This window comes from Poecilia mexicana, unplaced genomic scaffold (genome assembly GCF_051168715.1).
Source record: "Poecilia mexicana isolate PSO_F unplaced genomic scaffold, ASM5116871v1 scaffold_8, whole genome shotgun sequence".
Classification (NCBI taxonomy): domain Eukaryota; kingdom Metazoa; phylum Chordata; class Actinopteri; order Cyprinodontiformes; family Poeciliidae; genus Poecilia; species Poecilia mexicana.
Genome location: NW_028263377.1, coordinates 15,595,783 through 15,604,064, shown reverse-complemented (window position 1 = coordinate 15,604,064; position 8,282 = coordinate 15,595,783). Strand labels below are relative to the sequence as shown.

General features: G+C 34.0%; 1 long non-coding RNA gene across 1 annotated transcript; it reads left to right on the top strand.

Moving 5' to 3' along the window:
• Window positions 1–5,374: 5,374 nt before the first annotated feature.
• On the top strand, window positions 5,375–7,430 carry LOC148158025 (uncharacterized). Its single transcript, XR_015764108.1, has 4 exons — window positions 5,375–5,605; window positions 5,765–5,833; window positions 7,017–7,129; window positions 7,300–7,430. It is a non-coding gene; the product is annotated as an uncharacterized LOC148158025 (long non-coding RNA).
• The last annotated feature ends 852 nt before the right edge of the window (window positions 7,431–8,282 follow it).

The following is an 8,282-nucleotide window of genomic DNA, read 5'->3' as shown; positions in this document are numbered from 1 at the left end:
CTTATAATGCCCTTTATATATCAAATAGAAATCTCGAAGGGTACATTCACAAGCTGATGATGGCAAGCTACTGAAATTTAGCTGCAGATGCCCTCAGGTAGTCTGACAGAAGCGAGTCTGCCACTTTGCACCATCAGCCCTTCTGACCAGCATCAGCACGCAAGGTGGGTGAAGTGTCTTGCCCAAGTGACTTGCCCAAGTGTCCCAGTGTGCTCAATTCCCAGTGTCCTTGGGAATTGAGCACACTGGGAATTGTGTGCTCAAAGACACTTGCCCAAGACAAGTGACAAGACAGGCGCCTGTGACACCTGCCTAGCTCGTTGCTTGTGCACACTGGGAATTGAGCTGCCAATCAACCAATTACAGGGCAAACTCCTACCACTGTCGTACCCTCAATCAGAAAATGTTTCAGATCTTTAAGTTCAGCTCATGAACAATGAGAGCAAAAAAAATAGTTTTGTGTTTTTATATTTGTTCAGTGTATGAGTTAAAACTAAATGTTGAATCTAGATGTTAAATCTATGAGCAAAATATATGGAAGACATGCAAGTTAACTACACCTCTCAGTCTGCTATCAATATTTGTGGCCACACCTGCAGTCATTCAATCTGAACGCTAACTACATTTTGACGGTTTAATTAGTAGCACTATTTGCACATTAGTTGTTTTGGTTACGCTATATTTGGAGAGTGAACTACTTGCTTTGATCCATTCGGTCAATTGTTTCCCTTTATGAAATCTGGTAGTAGGTTAAGTTTAGTGGTTTCCCTCAAGTATTTCATCACACATATATGTTCATTCACTATAAAGGTGATGTGAGCTCAGTTAATATGTGGTGTCCATAAGCTTTTTCCATTCCTCTGTATAGCATCCTGATAACTTTTCAGCAACATCCTGACAATTATCATCCTCACCATCTTTTTTCTGATCTGGAGTATTTCCTAGAGACTGCAATGTATCTAGATACTGACAAAGAGTCAGTATCTAGGGAAAGTTAATAAATGCTTTTACTTCCTCAAACTCAAAGTTTTCTGTAAATTAAAAATTTCTGATCACTTAACAATACCATGTGTGTTTCAATCCAGTGATCAGATGGTGAGGCAGGCCAAATGAGCTCTCTGGCCTCTAGATTTCCCTATGAGATGCTCATCCCATTATTCACTACATTTGCCTGACGTGACCTAGCAAACAAATCAGTCTTTATTAGTGACAGGGGTAAAAGAACCTCTTAGAATCTATATGAACATCATTTAGTTTGCAAATGTCAATTTCTTTAGATTTTAGAGGCTAAAACAGGGCAGGCCTTTGTGTTCAGAGGAAGAGGAAGAGATGAGAGGGAAGGGGTAGAAGACAGGATTCTATTTTAGATATAATCTGGTCATTCCATCTGAGACAACAGGCTTGAACAGATATTGATTGAACAAGCAGGTGTGTATGGGATGGCCTATAGAGTGATTAAGCTGTGACATGTGGGTGCGAGTGCGTGGGTGTGTGTGTGCGCGACCACTTGTCCTGTGCCTCTGTGTTGCCCTGTCAGGTATGAACCCTGCATTCTGCTCAGTGATCACTGGAGATGGACAACAACTTCCCCCCCCCAACAGGGTTGGGGGGGAAGTTTGAGCTTGTTCCTCCACAAATATGTTATTTCTCCTTAAAAAGACAGTTTACTACAATGCTGGCTACACATGTGGTCAAACAATTGAATGTAAAATACATTCAATTGTTCAACAACTTCCCCCCCAACCCTGTTGTGGGGGAAGTTGTTGCCATCTATACATGTATAGATGGCAGATGGATATCATTTGACTTGGAGTTTGATGTTCTTTACCCAATCTCTATAATTAATAAAAAGAAAATATCTGGAAAGTAAAGTTGTGAATTTAACAAGCAAACCGAATGTATTGACCGCTTCTTCACTACAAACACTGGTAGCTAAAATTTAGAGAAGCAGAAAACAAACACAAAGGGAGGTGCAGTGGAGTAAATATTTAGTGCTTATTTTATATGCAAATATCAATGTCTTCTGCTCTGTCCACACTACCTTCATAGGAGTGCCTTGTACACATTTGTCTAAGGAGGACAAATGTGTACAAGGGACTCCTTGCACCCATTGTAATCTGAAGTGAATGACTAGTGACTCTATCAGATAAAATAACTATTATGAGCCGCAGCCATAAATGCATCTCATGAAACTTTGTAGATGACACAAATGTTACCATGTGATATATGTTGTATTTTTTTTTTCATTCATGTCAATACCACCCCAAAATAAAATAAAACCTGTCAATAAAATTGTGTCCACACATGTCAAGTTAATTTAATAATATGTATTTTAAGAATTATTCAATTTACCACCAAAAGAATAGAATAGTCTGGATTTGGGTAAGATGGTTGAATTTGGATCATTCTAATCTAAATTTTTCTCTATCATTCATTCAAGTAATTATGTCCCAGACAAATATGTTACTCGAAACTGGCTTTTCAAAAACGATTAGAAAAATCAGCAAGTCTTTTTAACAACTATTTTAAAATCTGACTGCATTCAAAGAAGCAGAAATCATGTACTTGGAAATTAGCTGGATGTATTACAAGAAAACATAAACTTCTTGAATACAGTAAATTCTGACCACAGAAAAGTTTTGAATACCGTCTCTTCCACTAACACACATCCTTTTTGATGTACATACTTTTTGATTACTAGTATGAATACTTCATCTTTAGACCTGCAAATTTGAATAGCTTCAGCTAAAAAAAGCATTTTAGGTAGTAATAGCCCATTAAACACTTTAAGGTAATGTGAATAGAACCAAAACTGAACTTTTCACATTTCTACTGGAAGTTATGCAAGAAGACAGCAGATGTATCCTTAAGAAAGCTTTAGGTTGTCTTGGTTGTGTAGTATAACAAGAGCATGTGTCACTAAATGTTTCACCAGATTATATCATTAACTCTGTTAGCAAAAATAAGAGAAAAAAAATGACAATTGGCATGAACAATGAATCATGAACTATGCTGAGTCCCAGGCCATATTGGCTCTCACACAGTGACAATACATATCATAAACCAGACACAATCTTTTCAATAAAGATGTTTTTTTTTCCTAAGGCAAAGGATTTTGCTTTGAAAATAAATGCAACATACATTGTGTGATGTGACTTAACATTGAGTTCTGTGTGTGATCATCTTGAAAATATGTTTTCTTTTTATTCTGACAATGATGTGCCTGTTGTTGCTGTCTGAACTCAAATTCCTGTTGCTTGAAGTTTCTTTTCTTTACTTTGAGAGTATTTTTGTACTAGATGCATTTCATAATAACCTACATGTCTAATTTACTGTTACAACATTAATTAAAAAAACATACATGAAAACATGCATCAAAATAATTTAATATGAATTTCCAACTTTTTTAGTCTCAAGTTATTTGCGATCCTGAAGTTTGCTGTTTTAGGTCAGTTGTGTAGCATCTTGGCTTTATTGTGATTATTGAATTGTTGTGGTTAATAGCTTTATGTTAGGATCTTACTTGACTTTGAGAAATTTGTGGAGTATAATAACGCTGACTCATATAACTAGGACTTTAAGTGCCACATTTATATATCTGAAAAAAAGCAAAAATAAAGTACTCCATTATCCATGATGAAACAAGAAAATATAAGAGAAACCGTAATGTCTTAATCAGCCAGTGCAGCTTAACATAACCTTTTTATGTAGAATTCAATTTAGATTCGACGTAAAGTTAGAATCTACATAAAGTACAGTACAGTCCGATCTGTACTGAAAATGATGAAGGCAAAAAGAGCTGAGTCAAAAAGGAGATGACAGAAAAAAAAGACAGCAAAAACAGGTTTTTAAAAAAGTTTCTGAGTGGGAGATCATCAATGATTCAACAAACCTGAACAAAAATGAAGTGGAATTCGACCAGATTATTTGTGAAGAGACCATTCACTGTTTTGGGAAAACTGACAAAAAAGGGTGGGAAAATTGTCATTGCACTCTTGGTATAAATGAGTCCTTACTATTAACATCAGAGAAACAATGACTAATCCGTTAGTGTTTCTATGAGTTTGTGAGGATAAGTTTTGGTTTACTTGCCTTTTTTCTAGTTAATAATTTTCATAACTTGACCTCTATGTTTTCTTGTCAAAGAAACACTTCTCAGTAGTGTGGCTGAACAATAATCTCACCTGTACACGTGACAATATTTCTTAATATAATATGTAAACAAGTAACTGGGCAATACAAAGCATGCAAACAAATTAGGTTATTCAAAGCCCTCACTTTGAATAACAAACTAGGGAAGTAAAGCAAAATAGAATTGCTAGAAAATCAGAAAGTGGCATGTGTTTAGCAACCAAAATACCATAGGTTCAGCTGTGGAAACATTGTTTCAGTACAAGCGTACCAGATAATAAACATAATTAACCACAGTAACTTATTTAATTGAATTAAATATTTATGGACACATTGATATTTACTCAAAACTAGTTTCTGTTTTTCACAAGAAACTGCATAAAAGAAACTGACTTGTGCAGCCGTTTATAGACTACAGTAAGGGAAAATGTGGGTAATCATTATATTAGTCACTGCATTCAGAAGCAGTGACTAATATTAAAACAGAGTTCATAGATTCAACCAATATGAAGACAGCTCTTTGGTGATGAAATAAAACTAGAACTGATATCAACAACTAGAACTGATATCAACATATTGTAACCCAAAATTTAATATGCTAGAGGAGATTAACTATATTCAATTCCCAATAGCAATCTTTAGTAAATAAACAAAAATTTTGTCAGAATGCTAAAATAAATTGTGTCACCATGCAAGTAGTGTTGAATGTGCATTTTAGTGAAGCTGAATTGTGCAAGTGTTTTCTACTGCAAAAACAATTCATACTCATGGGTTAATGAGTTTCAACACATTATTGATACTGTATCACTGAATCCTGACACCTGCTGGACGTTATGAATGAATATTTTTTGCAGCGATACTAGCAACACGGGTAACAAAGTCCCTGGAGGCAACCTAGTTGATGCTGTCAACTCACAATGATTTGATGACCAACAGTATAATTTAAGTCGTCGTATTTTATGTTGTATTATTTCATATCTTAATTTTTTTTTTCTTTTTAATCCTTGATATTTTTAGATGAAGTCAAATAATGGGAGCATTGTCTCATAATGTGAAAAAAATAAGTGAACGTGTTGTGAACGCGTATGGACTGGGATTTTTTATTTTATTTTTTTCTTTTACACATTTTAAAAGAATACGTTTTTCCAACGTTCTGAAATTGAGCCTGTTACGCTTTTTTGATACAATTTCTCTAGCTGTATCCGCTCACAAGCTGTGCAATGCATACAAAATAAAAGGCGGAAGAGGGGTGGATAGGTTGTCTTTTGGTTGCCTCGGTATCTCATAGGATACACCCAGTGGCGCAAAAAGTGGGTATGCAGCGCATGTAGCGCAGCACCAGATGCAAATGCGTACCGTTGAAAGCTGCACTTCCTTATAGACAGTTTGGCACATCAGTGTCTGTTCGAAACAGTCGCTGTATCGGTTACGTAACTTTTCCTTTTCTCTTCGTCTACATTTTCTTCTGCAACTGGTGAGTCTTTGTAGATAACTATTATATCAGTTTTAAAAATTATATTCAAAATAAATTGTTGACATTGTCAAGTTTTAAACATGTTAATCAACCCAATTGTTAGGTTAGGAAAGGATAGCTAATTAAAACAATATGACTTTTCAGTGTTTCTTTTCTCAGTAATGGATGATTTTGTGCGTAACAAACTAAACGAATGGGGTCTCTGCATGTTGATGGAAACATTTGAAGGTGATGTATGAAAATGGCTGCCTGTTGATATTAAAATGTAATATTCCTTCTACTTGTTTTGCAAAAGCAGAAATCTTGTTTTTTGTAAACTGCAACACTTCCTTTAAACGTCATAAAAAGTTTGTACTCCACTTTTGAAACAAAATCAGTTCTCATAAGTTGAGTTTGATAGAAAAGAAACAATTTCTGTTTAATCAATTTCAAAAATGTGTTATTGATCACAAAATAAAATTAAATAAAACAAACTTGTTAAGGCTAAATAGTATTTCAAAAAGGGCAAGAATGTGAGAAATACATGTTTGTTTTAAAATCTTGAAGAACAAACTATAATGTTGTCAGAATAAACTCATACATAAATTCATAATTTTAGGAGAATATAGTCATAGTATTATGAGAATAAAGTCATAATATTACTAGCATGAAATTATATTACCAGAACAAAGTGGTATTATTATTATTATTATTATTATTATTATTATTATTATTTCAAGTGGGAAGGAAGCTTCTGGTTATCTTAGTAGTGTGAGACTTATTACAGACACAGCTTGAACATCCTTTACACATACCTATTTCAAATCAATAGTCACATGCTGTATGATGCAGTAGTTTGATAATGTTCAACCCTCTACAGTTTGGTTTCTCTAATAATCAAACTGACAACAGAGCAAAAAAAAAAAAAAATTAGCAATGCCACAGCACTAAATATGCGAAGAGTCACTTCTCTATGTAGCCAGTGGGATATAACTAACATATTCTTAGTTAAAATTAATTAGATTAATTAGAAGTCCTGATAATTGAAAACAAAATGTATCCTAATAATGCTTCCATATTAAAATATTCTGATCATCACATCATTATTTTTACACACAGAAATAGAAAAAACACACATATTCCACTTTAAATGAACATAACTTTACTGAAAATATCTTAGTAGTATAAGAATTAGAATTTTATCCAGCTCATTTGGCTGCACTTATGTATTTAAATAAATGTTTATGTTTAATAGACAGGGATAACTTGTGTACTATGTTGCCAATGAAAAACTCAAATAAATCTAACAGAACCCAATCAAAGCCAGCGTTTTTCTGCCCTTGTCAGAAAAAAAAACTACTCAGTGTATGAGACCAAAGTAGTTTGCAATTGAAACTGCATGCCTAAAATTTAATAAAACATTTTATTACAGCTGAAGGTATCAACACAGAAAGTTTTTACTGTCTTAACGAACAAGATATCAATGAACTGATTCCAAGAATTGGACCAAGGGCACAATTCAAAAGAAGACTGCAGCTCTTAAAGGTAACTTCTTGAACTTATAACTGCTGTGCAGATTTTTGTTTTGTTCCACCTCCTTAATTTATTTAAATCACAATTTTACATCTCTACCTTGTCAAAAATGATGTCAGTAAAAAAAAGAATTATGATATATGTCATAAAAATGTCAACAGCTTTAATTTAATTGCCTACAGGAAGAAGCACATACCACTCTGGGAACAGAACAATTGCATGAACACGTAAGTTGAACATAATTGCAGACTGGCTAAATTTGAACAATTTTGTTCACATTTTATTGAAAAAATTGTATGTGAATATAACAGTAAAAAAAACATAGCACATACATTTATAAAGAGCAAACAAAAATTTAATTTCCACTAGATGTGCATAGGGAATAGCTTTGCACTTCACGTCCAATGAAATCAAACCATGTCTGATCAAAAATAAAGTTATTGATTTTTCCCCCCTATCTCTATACATGGAAAAAATAATCACATTTGCTGAAATTTATTGAATGCATAGAAAAAAAAGCTGCAAAAATTGGTTACTTGTCACTTTCATCAGCTTATTCCTTTCCAATAAGGTACGTTCAAAATATGCAACAGTATTGCTCATGTTTTAGCTTATTAGAAGGGATGAAAATTGCCATTTTCATCCTTATAGAACCACTTCCGGGAGCAATATCTTGAAGTAATCATTGTATATATAACTTTGAATCCAACTCTCTTACAACATTGTATCACTTCAGATCATTATGAACATTAGATTCTTCTCACCTCACTTAAGGTTGTGCCACTAGAGTCCAGTTGGGATGAGTCGGTGTGATTATATTATCTTAATTACTATATTTTTCTGCTACTCGGTTGTAGATTTGCTGCTATACTCAGAATCATTGTCCTGTTGATCACTGCATTATGTCCGTATTTTAGCTGTAATATATAGTGTTATATTTGACTATGAAAGACAGGGGAGTTCTTGGTCAATGTGTTGTCTGCAGAGTTCCAAGTCAGGAAACAGTCAAACAAGCCAAGAAGTGAAGAACAAAGAGTATTTGTGCTGTTTTTAGTTTTCACCAATCATGACACTGTTCATTATGCATAGACATTGTTACTTTGCTCTCAGCTGTGCAAAAGATATTGTGCTAAATTTTCTGAGATGTCCACTTATGAGAATCCCC